The sequence below is a fragment of the Corvus kubaryi genome, unplaced genomic scaffold, assembly GCF_017639235.1.
Source record: "Corvus kubaryi isolate FWS band 111438036 unplaced genomic scaffold, C.kubaryi_AGA036_p1.0 37302, whole genome shotgun sequence".
Lineage (NCBI taxonomy): Eukaryota > Metazoa > Chordata > Aves > Passeriformes > Corvidae > Corvus > Corvus kubaryi.
The window spans coordinates 1,168,081-1,182,390 of NW_024581095.1; the positions used below are offsets into that span (position 1 = coordinate 1,168,081).

At 39.8% G+C, this 14,310-nt stretch overlaps 1 protein-coding gene across 6 annotated transcripts in view; it reads left to right on the plus strand.

The window, feature by feature from the left end:
- PJA2 (praja ring finger ubiquitin ligase 2) overlaps positions 1 to 14,037 on the plus strand; it is a 49,880-nt gene extending 35,843 nt beyond the window's left edge. For 4 of the 6 annotated variants that reach the window (XM_042028038.1, XM_042028044.1, XM_042028042.1 and 1 more), the window contains exons 10-11: positions 2,693 to 2,810; positions 5,230 to 5,658. The gene's annotated coding sequence lies outside the window, so the exon portion shown is untranslated. Of the gene's footprint in view, positions 1 to 2,692; positions 2,811 to 5,229; positions 5,659 to 13,043 lie in introns of those variants that run through there. The other 2 variants (XM_042028041.1, XM_042028039.1) reach the window with 2 other exon arrangements.
- Positions 14,038 to 14,310: the final 273 nt, after the last annotated feature.

Below are 14,310 nucleotides of genomic sequence, written 5' to 3' on the forward strand. Positions count from 1 at the left end.
ATAATTTCCACCCATAAGCTCTTGACCTGCATGTTGCTGTTCTTCAAAGACAGCTTTGTGCAATCAATCTCATTTTTGGCATGGAGGAAAATTCCCCCAACTCTTTTTTTGCCTGTCTCTTTTGGATAGTTTGTAGCCATCAGTCATAGCACTCCAGTTCATCCCAGCAAATTTCTGTGGTAGCAATCAGGTCATGGTTATGTCTCATAAAGATACTGGTACCAGCTGGGTTTTTAATCTCTTGCATGAGTTCAATGCAAGGTCACAAATATGTGAGCCTTTGGAGGCTGTTACAACAACATTCAACTAATAGTACCTTTGTGTTTACTTTAAGAAGTTACTCCATTTCTCTGTTGGATCTGTCAAGCCTGTGGGATCTGAAGTAGCTTAATTCCTCATTTTACTTCTTTTATGTCTTTATTTTAATTCCTTGTATTTATTTCCTTGTAACATTTCTTTCTTTTATTTTCTGCTTCATCAATTTTCTCTGGTCTTGCTTTGGAGTGGAAGTGTTCAGTTGAAACTCTCACTGTGGGCAGTTTTTCGTCTGTCTGAGTTCACCAGTTCTGGCTATTTCAGAACTGTGCACCCCTGGTTCCACTTTCAGCTTGGCACTTAGTGCACTGCTTATTTGACAGGCTTGGAGCCCCAGGATGTGGTGCTGCTTTGGCCGTAGGGCTTCCCTTGAATTTTCATACTCCACGTCTAAAATAATCTGCCACTGGCTTTGTATGTGGTGTCATTTCCCCTCAGAATACATTTCTGGTGCATCAGTGTTCTGACTCACCTTTCCAGGCTTGAATTCACTGATCATCAGATTGACTTTTTATGTTGTGGAAAATTGTGTGCTCTATATCTGATACCAGAGACTCAATCATTATCACACACTAAAAAAAAAACGAAAAAAAGAAAGAAGGAGAAAACAAAACACAAAAAACCTCACACCTCCCAAAAAACCCTTTTTCAATCTAGTAACTACAGTGTGCAGAAAGCTGAGAGTCTTCCATTTTGAATAAACAGTCTGGTTCTGCTCCAAGCACATTGAAAGTATTTTATTTCTGCGGCTTTTAACATCTTCGCTTGATTTTAATTGAAAGGTAGATATTCAAACTTGTAGGGACAGCATGTAAGATCAGTTGTTAAATGTTTAACTATTTCCAAGATGCTACCTTCTTTTTGTATTTTTAAAGATATAAAAAGTCCTGTATTCTTCAGTTTGTTTAAAGAATTGCAAGGTTGTATTGCACAAAAACTAAGTGTTGCAACAACATAATTCTTCTGAACATGAAGAAGAATGTTGTAGTTTTTGAGCTTTTTCCTCCAGAGATAGTTTACCCTTTTAAAATTAAAATAATGAGAATGAAATACTGTCTCACAGGAGAAGGGAACTGGCTATAACTTGTTGACATGATGATACAATTTGTTATTTGTGCCCTATTTTGCAAAGCACTGAATTTTCCTAACTTTGGGGGGTTTGTTTTTTTGGTGGCACTAGCTATGCCTACTAAGTGATCCTTGGAACTCTTCTTTTTTCTGGAGTTTTGTTTTTTTTTTTTTTAAACCTCCCCTGGTTGGGAATTACTGCTTTACAGTTTGAATCCTGAAAACTGTATTAATACTGTAGTGATGCTGCTTGGCTTTCTGCATAAACACTTTGGTGTAGTCTCACAAAATTCCATTTGTTCTTACTTGAACAGAATAGGAATGAAAGTGGGGCTTGCTGGGGCTGACAGAATTTGTCCAATACAGGGCTTCCTTAAGTAGATTTTTAGTTGTTAAAGATCAAGAAAATGTATTTATATTGTAACCTTCCAATAAGATACAGCTGTTGCCACTGAAAAAAATACACTGCTATTGTTGGTAGGCTCATTCTTGCTCAGAAAGCCAAGGCAAAGACTACAACAAAATCAAGTTTCCTCTTTGGTTGCCCAGCTGCTCTTCTACCTTGAAAATCTATTATTTTCTTTCCAGTTGCTTTTTGTTGAAACAGATGTAATGAGGTTTTGTGGGACACTGAGAGTATACAAAGAGAACCTTCTTTACTCTGAGGCTTGACTGATTATGGAGTGGGGCTCAATTAATGAAGTGTAGAACAGCTGGCAAGGACTAGTGGATAAGGCTCCTTGTCTTGTGTTACAAGGAGACAAGTGGGCTGACAGTCATCTGTGTGTAACCTTCAGATGTACAGACCTGGTATGAAAGGTTTGAACCAGTGTTCAGGAGCCTTGAAATGCCCCTGACTTTTGCTATTGCATCATTGAAATCCAGTGCAAACTAACCCAAAGAAAGTCTGGCACTAGTCAGAACCAAGGGAGCACAAGGGTTCCTCATAAGCTTGTGCCGCATTCCTCACAATGCAGTGTAAAAAATAATTGAAAATGAAAGTTCTCTTCCTTAGGTTTGAAGTAAACTCTTTCAGATGGCTTTGGGTGGAGAGAGAGGAGCATATTTTGTTGAGAATATGATGTATTTGGCATGGATGTAATTCACTCCTAAAGCATATTTCCAGGTACCTTATCTTTCTCTTTGAACTTGGAATAGCATCATTCCTGAAAAGGCCTATTGTGTTTTAGTAAATATAAGACTGTTGCCATAAGAGACACATTTGAAAGCAGCAACATCAGGGTTGTTTATTTCATAAAACGAATATATGCAGCTGTAAGAATCCTTTTCCACATTTTCTTTTTAATAGGACAGTCTCTCCGTGGTGATGCACTAACGTGAGCACATCTGAATTGATACTGTGAATGCAGTAGGTATCCTGTTCTGAAAAATGCCAAAGATGGGAAAAGAAAAACAACCCTGGCTGAGTAATTTCAGTTTTATTTTATCTGCATGTTTTTACAATCCATTCTCTTTCCCTTGTTTTTTCTTTTTTTGGTTTGTTTTTTTTTTTTGCTTGGTTTTTTTTTTGTGTCACTGAATGCTTCAGGATATTCAAAATGGAAAACAGGAATATATGTTAGTTATGTGCAGTCCTTTGGTCAAGGTGGTACACACAGCTGAGATGCATAATTATTTAGACAAGAGAAGTAATATCACTATGTGGAGAATAAGTCTTCACTCTTTATAGGTTAGTAATCAGAATATGTATTTACAGATCTTTATTGTCCTAAAACTCCACATAACTGTAATTTTTTCCAGTCTTAAGCCTCTCTGTAGATAGACAATTACCTTGCTCTGAGTCATGTATCATAAATAATTATGGACGAAACAACTAATGATAGTTATTAATGAGTAAGTATGAGGATTTAATGATGTCTTGAGGCCAAAATGTAAAGGGCATGATTTTAATTTATACTGGAGTTGCTTTGCCCTCCTGAGGCAAAAGAAAAGGCTCTCAAGAGGACGTAAAGGAGAATTAGGTAAGAAATAGGAAGGTGGATTGTAGTCTAGCTAGTTTCTTCAACTACCTTTAAATCACAGTAAAAACAAGTCCTTTTTTCAGTTGTGAAGCACAATTGTCTTCAGCTTACCAGACAGCAGCCCTTGAAAATATGTCAAGGAAGTCAATGAAATTTAATGTGATGGTGAGAATTACATTTTTCAAGGCAAGTTAGGCATTTTATGTCATGTTTTCTAATTGACAAGAATCAAGGGCTACAATTTTAGTGTTGTAAGTGGTACTGATTAATGATAGTTAGGACCTGGTCATTCTTTCATAGCTCTGTGTTAGGAACACCTAAAGAGGAAATAAATTTCCTAATAGGGAATAAAAATCACTGGTCAAAGTATTTCTTTATTGTATGTTGAGTACTATGACCTGCTAATATGGAAGATCATCTCTGTCAATGGGTAGAAGAGTTTCCCTGTGGATGAGTGGAATTCCCTGCGCTTACTAAAAGCAGAAATACAAAAAAGCTTTTCTAACACTGCTTTAATGCTGCAGTAGGAGGATGTCAGCTGCAGAAACACTGACACATATTTTAAAATGCTATTTGCATATTCCAGACATCCTTTTTTAAGGTGGTAACTTGCTTTGGTAGTCAAGAAAGATGTTCTTGTCAGCAATACTGTAAATAATTTCCTGTTAAGCTATTTTAGTGAAATGAAATGGAGCCTGCGTAGAACTTGTTCTGTACATGCCTTTGTTTTCTTTATTGTTTTAACTCCCTGAATCACAATTCATGTAAGCAAGAAGAAAGTTTTGCTGTAGAGATTAAGAATGGGATATAGTTCTCATTATTTACATTAAAGCTCCGTGAGACTGTGAGACTTTTCTTCTGACAGTATGAAAGATGACTTAATGGGCCAACCCAAAGCAACTCAAGAATCACACCCAAAACCAGCAGAGCCTGACTAAAGAGTTTGCTCATGAATTGTGAGCTTTTGGAAAATAAATAAATAGGAGCATTTAAACAGAAGTGATACAAGAGAACAGGGGATCCTCAGCAGTGTTTGTCTCCTGCAGATAGCCACAGTCCTCCTTCAGTTACCTTTCTCCCTGTGAGACAGCAAGTGTCTTTCTTGGAGCTTTTGGAATAAATGTCTAGTTCACCAGGGTTTTTGGTGAAGAAATGCCCTTCAGGTCCTTTCACTTAATGCAGTTTTCTTCTGAAAGTGGCCAGCAAGAAGGGGAGAAATGGGAACAGAAAAAGTGTGGTCTTTTCAAGTGAATCTAAACAACCTACAGTATCAACCAAAACCAAATTCAGTTGTGAGTATAGGGAAGGAAGCAAAAAAAAAGGAGAGTGTGGCACAAAATTGCTTTTGGCAGCTCTGTCCCAAAGCAGAAATCATGGAAGCTCCTGAGGCACTGCTGTCTGGCCCACTGCACTCCTCTAGCTCTTCAGGAAATGTGGACCCTGATCACTACAACACATTCAGAATCTCTTGGTCTAAATCTTACATGACCTGTGAGACAGTTTCTTTCTGATTGAGAGGAATAGTTTGCATTTATTTGGTGTCAAGGACTCAGAAAGGATGCCTGTGTGCCCTGTGGGTTATTAAGGGCCTGTTCCTGAGACACCTGTGACCTTGCAGAAGGGTCTTTGTCTTAAATTATCACTTCAAACTGTGTCACTGTATACTCTCCTGCTCTGAATCAGTTACCATGTCTAACTGAAGAAAAGAAGCATCAGTTAATTTGTTGGAAAATTAATTTCTGTTCTGTTGCTGAAAATGGTTTGATGAATGACAGTAATCAGAGGCATATTATTGCTGGTACAGTCTGTGTGTGTTAGTGGGGAAGTATCTGAAGGTAGCATTTTCTCCTTCCATATATTACAGAGGGAAGGTGTGTCTCTCTGTGTGCATAATTCAAGCACAGAGCACCAAGAGCAACCTCTGGGTGTTTCATTTTCAGAGTAAGTACATATTCAAATTTTAACTTAAATTTGGAACAAGTATAGATGATTTTGACTACTGTTTAGGGTTTGTACTTGGGATGCCAGTACTTCTAGAAAGCGTTCATCTTCTGTCCTTTGTTATGCATGACATCAGGCATCTGAGAGAGATGACTAAATTTTTTCCCATCCACCTGCTGCATTTTGAAGTTATCAACAAGACAGAATAATTAGCTAACTTGCATTAGTGTACTGGTTGTGCTGTGAATTAGAGCACAATGGAGAGTGCAAGGTGGCCTCAAGTCCTCTACAGTACCAGAAAAACAGATGCACTCAGGGAATGTACTGCAATGCAGGGCAGCAGCTTGTCAGAGAGACTTTAGACAATATTGCCTTAAAAAAAAAAAGAAAAAAGAAAGAGAAAAGAAAGGGGGGAGCATGTCGGGTCTGATCCAGATTTTCATAGGTTTTTTGCATAGTTTCAACATTTTCTGGATAATCATCTGAATACTAAGAGATGATACCACAGGGCTAGATTGAAGTACAGTACCTGAATAAAGTGTTTCGGGGTTTTTTTACATAATTACCTGCCTTCAAAACTGAGATCACAGCTATGTACAACATACGGTGGAATTTCTAGTTCACTTTAAAGCTCAGGAGATCAGTTAGAAATTCTTTCAGGCTTTTCATTATCCAAGTAGAAAATACATCAAATATTGATGAACTTCTTGAAACATTGTGATCTGTCATTACATCATTTTAATGAAAAAAACCCTACTCTGAAAATAAATGTATATATTTATGTTGGCTACAGTTAAAACTGTTCTCGTGCTGCTTTTTGCTATCATTCTTACTAGCAAATACTATTTATGTCTTCCTGTATCACATAAATTAAGCTTTGATGAAGGTCTAATTCTTCAAAATTCTTGCTGCTCTTTCCATGCATAAAATTCAAATATATTTGCAGTTCCCAAATGCAAAACTCCATTGCTGTTATATGACACACAATCCTCATTCAGAGGCAAATTAGTTTTTTTCTTTCCTGCAGTGAAAAAGGAGTGAGAGAGCAAAAAAGTAGCTGAGCCTTTGTCTGTTTCCTTAAGTAAGTGAGTCTCTTGTCCTCTCTATGTGTGACAATTTGACATATGAGGTGATGACTAATTTTGCAAAACTTCAAGAGTATGACTTAGAATGGCAGAACTGGCTGAAAGATGTTGTGAAAGTTCAGTTTGAAATTCTAAAATACATATTCATTGCAAAGATGCTTACATGCCTGCAAGCATTTGCATTTCTTTCTCTGCTACTTAAAAAGCTAGTGGAGGATAGATAGTACTAGATGCTCAAGTGTTAATCTTTCAGCCTTTAAATGTCTTCGTCATGAGCTTGTTATGTTTTCTTAATTGTGATCACTATCCTTTTTTTTTTCTGAGCATCTGTCTAATATAACTGGGCAATGATTTCTAGTTCAAAGTAGGGAAGCAGAAGAGGATTGAGGGCTGTCCCTCAGTAACTAAATACAGACTGCAGTGTGCAAGGGAAAATAAAAAACTTGGTTCTTTTCCAGAAATTTTAATAACAACATCCTTTTCAGGCAATATTCCCACTGAAATCAGTGTACTAAATTAATAATAAATAGATATAAATTTTTCTCCACAACTGTATTATGCAATGCAGAAGCATATATGTTCTTCTAAGAGCTTTTATTTGCTATTACCTCAAGGCGTATGCCATTTGTTTTCTTTAGCTATTTATAAAACTTTAGTTTGTGGCTTTCATAATTTTGACCCAGTATATTCTAGAGCACTTGATAAAGCAATAGGGATCATTGTAAGAAATGAAAAAAAGAGAAAAGAAAGAAAAGAAGAACATTACATTTCCTAAATGCTTGTATAAAATAGTGTGGGATTACACAAAGCACTATGTAAGAACTGTGCAGCAGGAGTATATGGTCTATGGGAGACAGAAATACCAGCAAAATAAATGTATTTTAGATACAAATGGGCAGTCTTTGCTTGCCATCTGTCTCAGCATGATCAGATTACAGAGTGGTAGAGTGATCACTGCAGAGCTTTCATGAGGGTTGTGAAGGAGGATGAGGCAGAGTCTTTATGGAGTTTGATAGGTAGCATTGCAGTGACACTTTCTGCAAGAAGGCATCTTGGTGCTGGGGACAGGAGGCTCTCTGGCACTTCACACTGTTGCACTGTACATGTATTTGCTGCATGTTTTCTGGCAAAACATTGGATTTCAGAAGTCATATTGTAGCCATAAATGTGTTGTTAAGTGTGCTAAGTCCTGCAGAGAGCCTTCAACAAATTAGAGAGATGAGCAATCACCAGTCATAGGGAGCTCAACAAAGTAAAGTGACAGGTTCTGCACATGGGAGGGGGCAACCATGGATGTACGGACAAACTGGGGAATAAAAGGCTGGAGAGCAGCACTGTGGAAAGGGACCTGGGGGTCCTGGCTGATGGCAAATTGGACATCAGTCAGCAGTGCCCTGGCAGCCAGGAGGGCCAAGTGTGTCCTGGGGGGCATCAGGCACAGCATCACCAGCTGAGTAAGGGAGGGGATTGTCCCGCTCTGCTCTGCACTGGGGAGGCCTCACTTCCAGTGCTGGGGGCAGTTTGGGGCACCACAATACAAAAAAAGCATAAAGCTGTCAGAGAGGGTCCAAAGGAGGCCATGAAGATGGTGAAGGGCCTCGAGGGGAAGCCGTATGAGGAGTGGCTGAGGGCACTTGGTCTGCTCAGCCTGGTGAAAAGGAGACTTAGAGGAGACCTCACTGCAGTTACAACTTCCTTGTGAGGGGAAGAGGAGGGGCAGGCAGTGATCTCTGCTCTGTGCTGACCAGTGACAGGGCTTGAGTAAATGGCCTAAAGTTGAGTCAGAGGATGTTAAGGCTAAGTATCAGGAAAACATTCTTCACCCAGAGTGTGTCTGGGCATTGGAACAGGCTGTCCAAGGCAGTGGTCACAGCACCAGGCTGGCAGAGTGCAAGAAGTGTTTGGACAATGCTCTCATTGTGTGACTCTTGGGGATGGTGTTGTGCAGGGCCAGGAGCTGGATTTGATGATCCTCGTGGGTCTCTTCAGCTCAGGATATTCTGTGATTCTATGATTTAATGAATCAATGATTCTATGTTTCTCCTTTAAGCCTGTTTTAGGGCATACTTTTTTAAGGTGAGCTGCTTGAGTTGTGACTCCTGGTTTAGTGCCCCTTTTAGTGCCTCTTTTCTTTGGTGCCTGGAAGCAGCTGGTTTGTGCCTAGGTGTCCTCAGAGGTGGCCTCTATTGCTGCATGTAGTCAGCAGGAACTTAGTGTGCACCATTGTGGGACAATACACTCATAACAGGTAATCACAATATACCACTTCTATACTGTCCAAAAATCATGCCCCAAATGTGTTTGAGAATCACTGAACTGACACTGATTGGAGGAGATGAGGAAGGATTTACAGAGCACAGTGTGGGAGACCATATGTTCCTGGGTGCAGCCACAGGATCATGATCCATGAGCAGGACATTCACCAGGGCCTTTGCAGCCCTTCTGTCTGTGCTGCTGCTCTGCCAAGTGCTGCCTGTGCTACAGTGCTCTCCAGGTTCATTTGGAGGTGGCTCATGTGGAGCAACAGGCCTTTGCATTATTCCCAAATGGACAGAAGGAAGAAGGAGACGTTGCTTCCTGATGCTCAAGAAGGAATTTGGGCCAACAGACACTTGTAGAACTTCCTGTCAAGAAAACTTGTGGCCTACTAAGAGTTTTAAAAGTCAAAAAATGTATTTTTTATTTCAGTGCTATGTTGTAATATCTGGAAGGATGCAAAACCCATATTGTTTTAGAAGTCATTAAATAGATGGGTTAGTGTTTATCATGTATTTAAAAATGAGTACAATTCTATAATTTCAGCAATGTGATTTCAGAGTAACTAAATGCAGTCTAGTACATTTTTACATCTCTCCATGTGTGTACAGAGGAGAGAGCAGTAAAACATTGACATTAAGATGAGAGGGTGGAAACTGGTGTTTCATTCAATTAAATACATACTTTTTAGGGAGATGGGTAAAGTGGTGTTCTCCAGCTGTGCATCTGTCAGGTCTGCCAGGAATGGGTACAGTTTGGGTGGTCTCTACTTTGTTTTTGTGAAGGGATTTTGTTCTGTGTTACTGCTGCTGCCAGTTAGTATCATATATGGAGATAATGTAACATCAGAACAAAACCTGAAAGATGAAGAAAGTGTTGCTGTCAGTTGTGCACTTAAAATATCTTTGGAACCAAAATATTTTTCTGTTTGGGCCTTCTTTTGCTGTAAGTGTGTTTTCACACATTTTTTTTCAGAAAAGGAAATTTGAGATTAAAAGTTGTGATGCAGTTTTTCCCAGAGCTGAACATAGTTATGGGTTGCTTTAGCCCAGGCTCATGCAGATGTCCTTTTTTATTTTTCAGTGCCAAAATTCAACAGTTCATTTAAAAGTTGGTTGTCCTTTCTGCATCCATGGACTTTTAGCTCCACCATTCACCTTCTCCTAACATCCCAGAGAAAAGTAAAAGGCTGTGACAGTGCTTGCTAGGGGGAAATACCAAGAAGGTTAGGGGGAAAAGAAATCTCAAACAGTAGCACAATTTCTCCTTGGCATGAGGTAATTTAGAAATAGTTTGTGGAATTGAAAAGCATGATTGGATACAAGTGTATCACGTGCATTGGTATGTATTATTATTTTTCATGTGACTGTAATGTTCTGTTCATTCCATCTATGCCCATTTTTTCTGCATATTTGGAAGTGTTTTCCCACATAAAATGAAATAGTTGTAAATAGAATGCAGATGAGAATACAAACTTTTCATTGTTTGGTTACTGGAACTTGATTGTTGACATTGGTCTGGTTGGTTTTAAAAGAAGAATTTAGATAGATTGTTCTTATTTTTGTAATGAAATTTTTAAAAATTTGAACCAGATCCATGCATGTTTTAACTGCATTGCTTTCAGTCTGCTTTTCCACAGTTTGCTTTGGCATATTAATTTCAGGCAGTGTACTGGGTTTTCATACACGAGACAAATAGGACTTTGCAGATGTAGGAGAGAAATAATACTGTCCTTACGAGAAACAGTCCTGTGGTAAGCATCATCAAGAAAAGGAGGAAGCCACTCTGCTAAAACCTGGAAAATGTTTTTGCTGCAAGCAATGAAAATGAAAGATAGAGAGCACATACCTATTACATCTCTTGTAAAAGTGGCAGAAAGTTAAATGCTTTCTGATAACCTTTTGGTCATTATCATGTTTCTGAGCACTCAGACGTGTATGAGGTGAAAACCTTTCTTTTTTGAGAGCAGGAAAAATGAAACACACAAGAGAGGAGGAACATGGGTGTATTACTTGTCTTTCACTGTCCTCTAACCTTCCCATATTTCCACTATACTATTCAGTGCATCAATTGTCAATATTGGATTTCCTTAAAAGGTCGCTGAAAATGCATTCTGGATTTGAAAAGTAGGTTGTATTAGCTTTGGATGGCTCTATTATATTTTTTTTTCAGAAATGGTAAGGAGGAGAAAAATATAATCTTCCTGTTAATCATCATGTGAAATATATTATGCTCAGCTGTGGATAAGTGGGCAGTCATCAGCCCAGTGCTGCCAAAAAAGCAGAGAGGAATGCATTGATTTAATCTGTTGGTCTGGAACTATTGTTTTGGATTTTTCCATCTCTTTTGCTATTTATTATTTTTGATTTTTCTTGAGTCAAGAACTGATTTCTTCCTCCATTATTCCTGTGTTGTGTCCAGTCATGAGATTTTTAAGAGGCCTCATGTTTTCTCAACTTTTCCTCTATCCCAACTAGCTACCTCCACTCTCATCTCTTACACTCTGTTTTTCTCTCCCAGCAGCTGCTTTCCCACAACAACACATTTCTCTCCGAACAGCTCTCAGAAGAGCTGCCCCTTTAGCCTGTTCCTGGGGGAAGGAGGAGAGGAGGGGTTGGATGCAGCTGCCCAGGGAGTGTTGCAGCACCCTGTGCCCGTCTGTTCCCCTCTATTCTGCTCTGTTCTGCTCCTGTAAAGCAGAAGGGAGAGGCACAGGCAATGCTGCCTGCACCAGCAGCAACTGGGGTTTCTGCCCAAAAAAGAGACACCTGCAGATCTTGTTAAATTTCTGGGAATGGATTGGTTGGACAGGTGACTCTTTAAATTTTTCTTGCTCTGAAAATTATGTTGTAACTGTGGTGTTTCAGTGGAGTGTTAAATCACTTTGCAGTAAGAGATTTCTGAATTTAAATGTCAAATCAAATGGCTCAATCCACTGAGTGGCAGATGTATTTTAGTCAGCAGCGCTTTTATGGAAAAACACTTTTAAGATTGCTCTTCCTGTCAGAGCTCCCAGCCTGGATGTGGGTGAGGGAACCAAATCCCTTTGGCTTAGAAAAGGGTTTTTGTGAGGCTTCAGGAGGAAGGGTGGCCCAGGCCAGGTGTGGGGGTGAGCCCCTCAATGCCTCCCCTAGCCCGAGAGCCAGTGAGTAGTGAACAACAAAAACTCCCCTTCAGGGCTAAAGAAAGGATGACATTCATTGTGCCAGGGGCAGCAGCTTAATCCTTGCCAGGGGACCTTGTGGAAGCATGAGCTGCAGCATGTGGCCCAGCTTCTGCCTGCCATTAATCAGCCTCTTGGTGCTTCCTCGCCTTGTTGGATGCTTTTTGCACTTCTCCTCTGGGATGCTGGGCTGCCCCCAGGGTGGAGAGTGGCAGCTTCCAGAGAGCATCCAGCACCCAGCTGTTGGGAGCCTGGGTGCCTGCCAGTCCGGCAGTTCTTTTGGCTCTGAAGTGGAGGAAATCGAGGAGAGAAGAGAAAAGAAAAAAAAAAACTAGCAAAACCAAACATAAATATTTCAGGGGAAAAAGTGCAGAGATGTCTAAGATGAAAATCCAGGCAGCTTTAATTATCACTGTGGTTATTTATTTATTTATTTATTTATGGTCTTGCTCATTAGAGCACTGATCCATCACAGCTCCCATCTCAGCACCAGGCACTGACAGGGCTGTTGGTGGGGGGCTGCAGGTTAGGGGGTGAGAGCTCGTCTGCACCAACCCCCCCATGACAAATCAGGGGAAGGGACCTGCTGAGGTGCATCAGCACCTCTGTTTGGTGAAACTCTTCAGGAACGTACTCATGGGGTTTATGTGATAAATGTTTTCAATATTGACAAATGTAGCGCAAGGCATTTTTTTTCCTCTGTGGGAAAAAAAAGGATTTTCTTCCAATTTTCTATGCTTTTGTGCATCTTTCCTATTAGGTGCTCCTAGAAAAATTGACATGAATTAATTAGCTTGCAGTAAAACAATAATTTGTATATTTGTAATATGTACATAAAGTGCTGTTTGGCAATAAGGAATGCCTTTTAAGCAACAGCCTTTTGAAAGGGGAGGGACCAGCTGTAACCCATCTTTTCTTCCTCGTGGTGGTGGTCATGACATGCGGGTTTGCCTTTCTGATCTTGGCAACACCTCTGGGGTAGATGGACCATCATCCATATTATCAGCTGTCAGACCTGCCACATCCAAAGCCTCACACCTGTTGAGTAGAGTCACCTGAGCAGGTGAGGCAGATACCTGGAGACGGTTCACTTGCCACCCTGAGCATAGACTTGGCTCCATTGTCTCCTTTACTGTAAGCTACTGCCTTCTCTCTGGTTGGGGGTGGGACTGCAGGGGGTGGGATACAGGATCTTGATTTTTTTTCTCACAGATATTCCTATTTCTGTCTCAGGAAGGAAAGAGCATGGTTCCAGCAGCTCTTTCTCAGACTCCCTGATGTTCCTTAACCTGTCCACTTCCCTGCAAAGCTCTGCCATCGTCTACTTGGTCACACACCTCACAGAGGTGTCCTCACTCTGCCAGGTCCTGTGGACTAGGAGTGCAATACATCAGCAACAACAAAACCAGCCATGCCTGAAAACAGTGACAAAGGACAGCCTCTCACTGCTGAGGTCATCCTGCTCTGAAGTCAACACTCAGTACTGTGTCTCACCAACTTATTAATAGAAAATTATTGGCAGAGGAGGTTTCATAAAGCATATTACAGCTCAAACCACCATAATAAAGATTTTGAACAATATCAATGGGCCACAAATAAAAACCCGGACACAGGTTCCTTCCCCAACACATGGACATACATACACACGCTAAACACATCTCAGTGTTAGTGGGCCTTGTATTGAAATGACAAAATGCTGTGTTATTTCTGCTTTAAGATTCAATACAGGTCAAGTGACTTGCTGATTTCAGGCAGTCTCAGGTTTCCACATAACTGTAAACCATCCTGCTTTTAAAAACAAAACTAATCTAGGAACCTTGGAGTGCTTTTTTTTTCCTGTTTTTTTTTTTTTCTTCTTTTTTTTCATTACAGTTTCATAACAGCTGCTGGAAAATAAACACTTCTCCCCTCTCAAAACTAAAGCTGGTGCTTAATGCTGCTGTCTAACAATAATTTAACCTTAAAAAACCATCAACACTTTCTGCTGTAATTTCAGAGACTTTAACATGATCGTCTGATCTCCAAGGACAGAAAGAGTGATTACTATTCAAGGAAAAAAAGTCCACTCCTATTTCAATTAAAAAGATGCTGTGTTTGTGCTGGAAGTGACTTCAAAGTTTGAATTAAAGATGGAATTATTTCTCTTAATCAAAACTGTGAAACATTTATGTTATTAGTGTGAATACCTAAAAGGGACAAAAATAAATTTTTCGCTTGTTCCAAAACATTGCTGAGGACTGGAGTGTGTTTTGTTTCCGTTATGACTTTTGGTTATTTACAGTATGTAACTCACAGATGCTGTAACATGAGTTGTGCTTTAACGACACCTCTTAATCTCACCACCAGCTGGGAATTTCTACTTATTTTCTTTTTTAAACTTAATTTTGCAGAGGACTCTAGCTCTTGTCATTGTTTTTTCCTTTCAAGGAGACACTTTGACACAATATCTGACATAACATTGGGGTTTTGAGCTCCTGAATATTTAGAGATTCTATCTGGG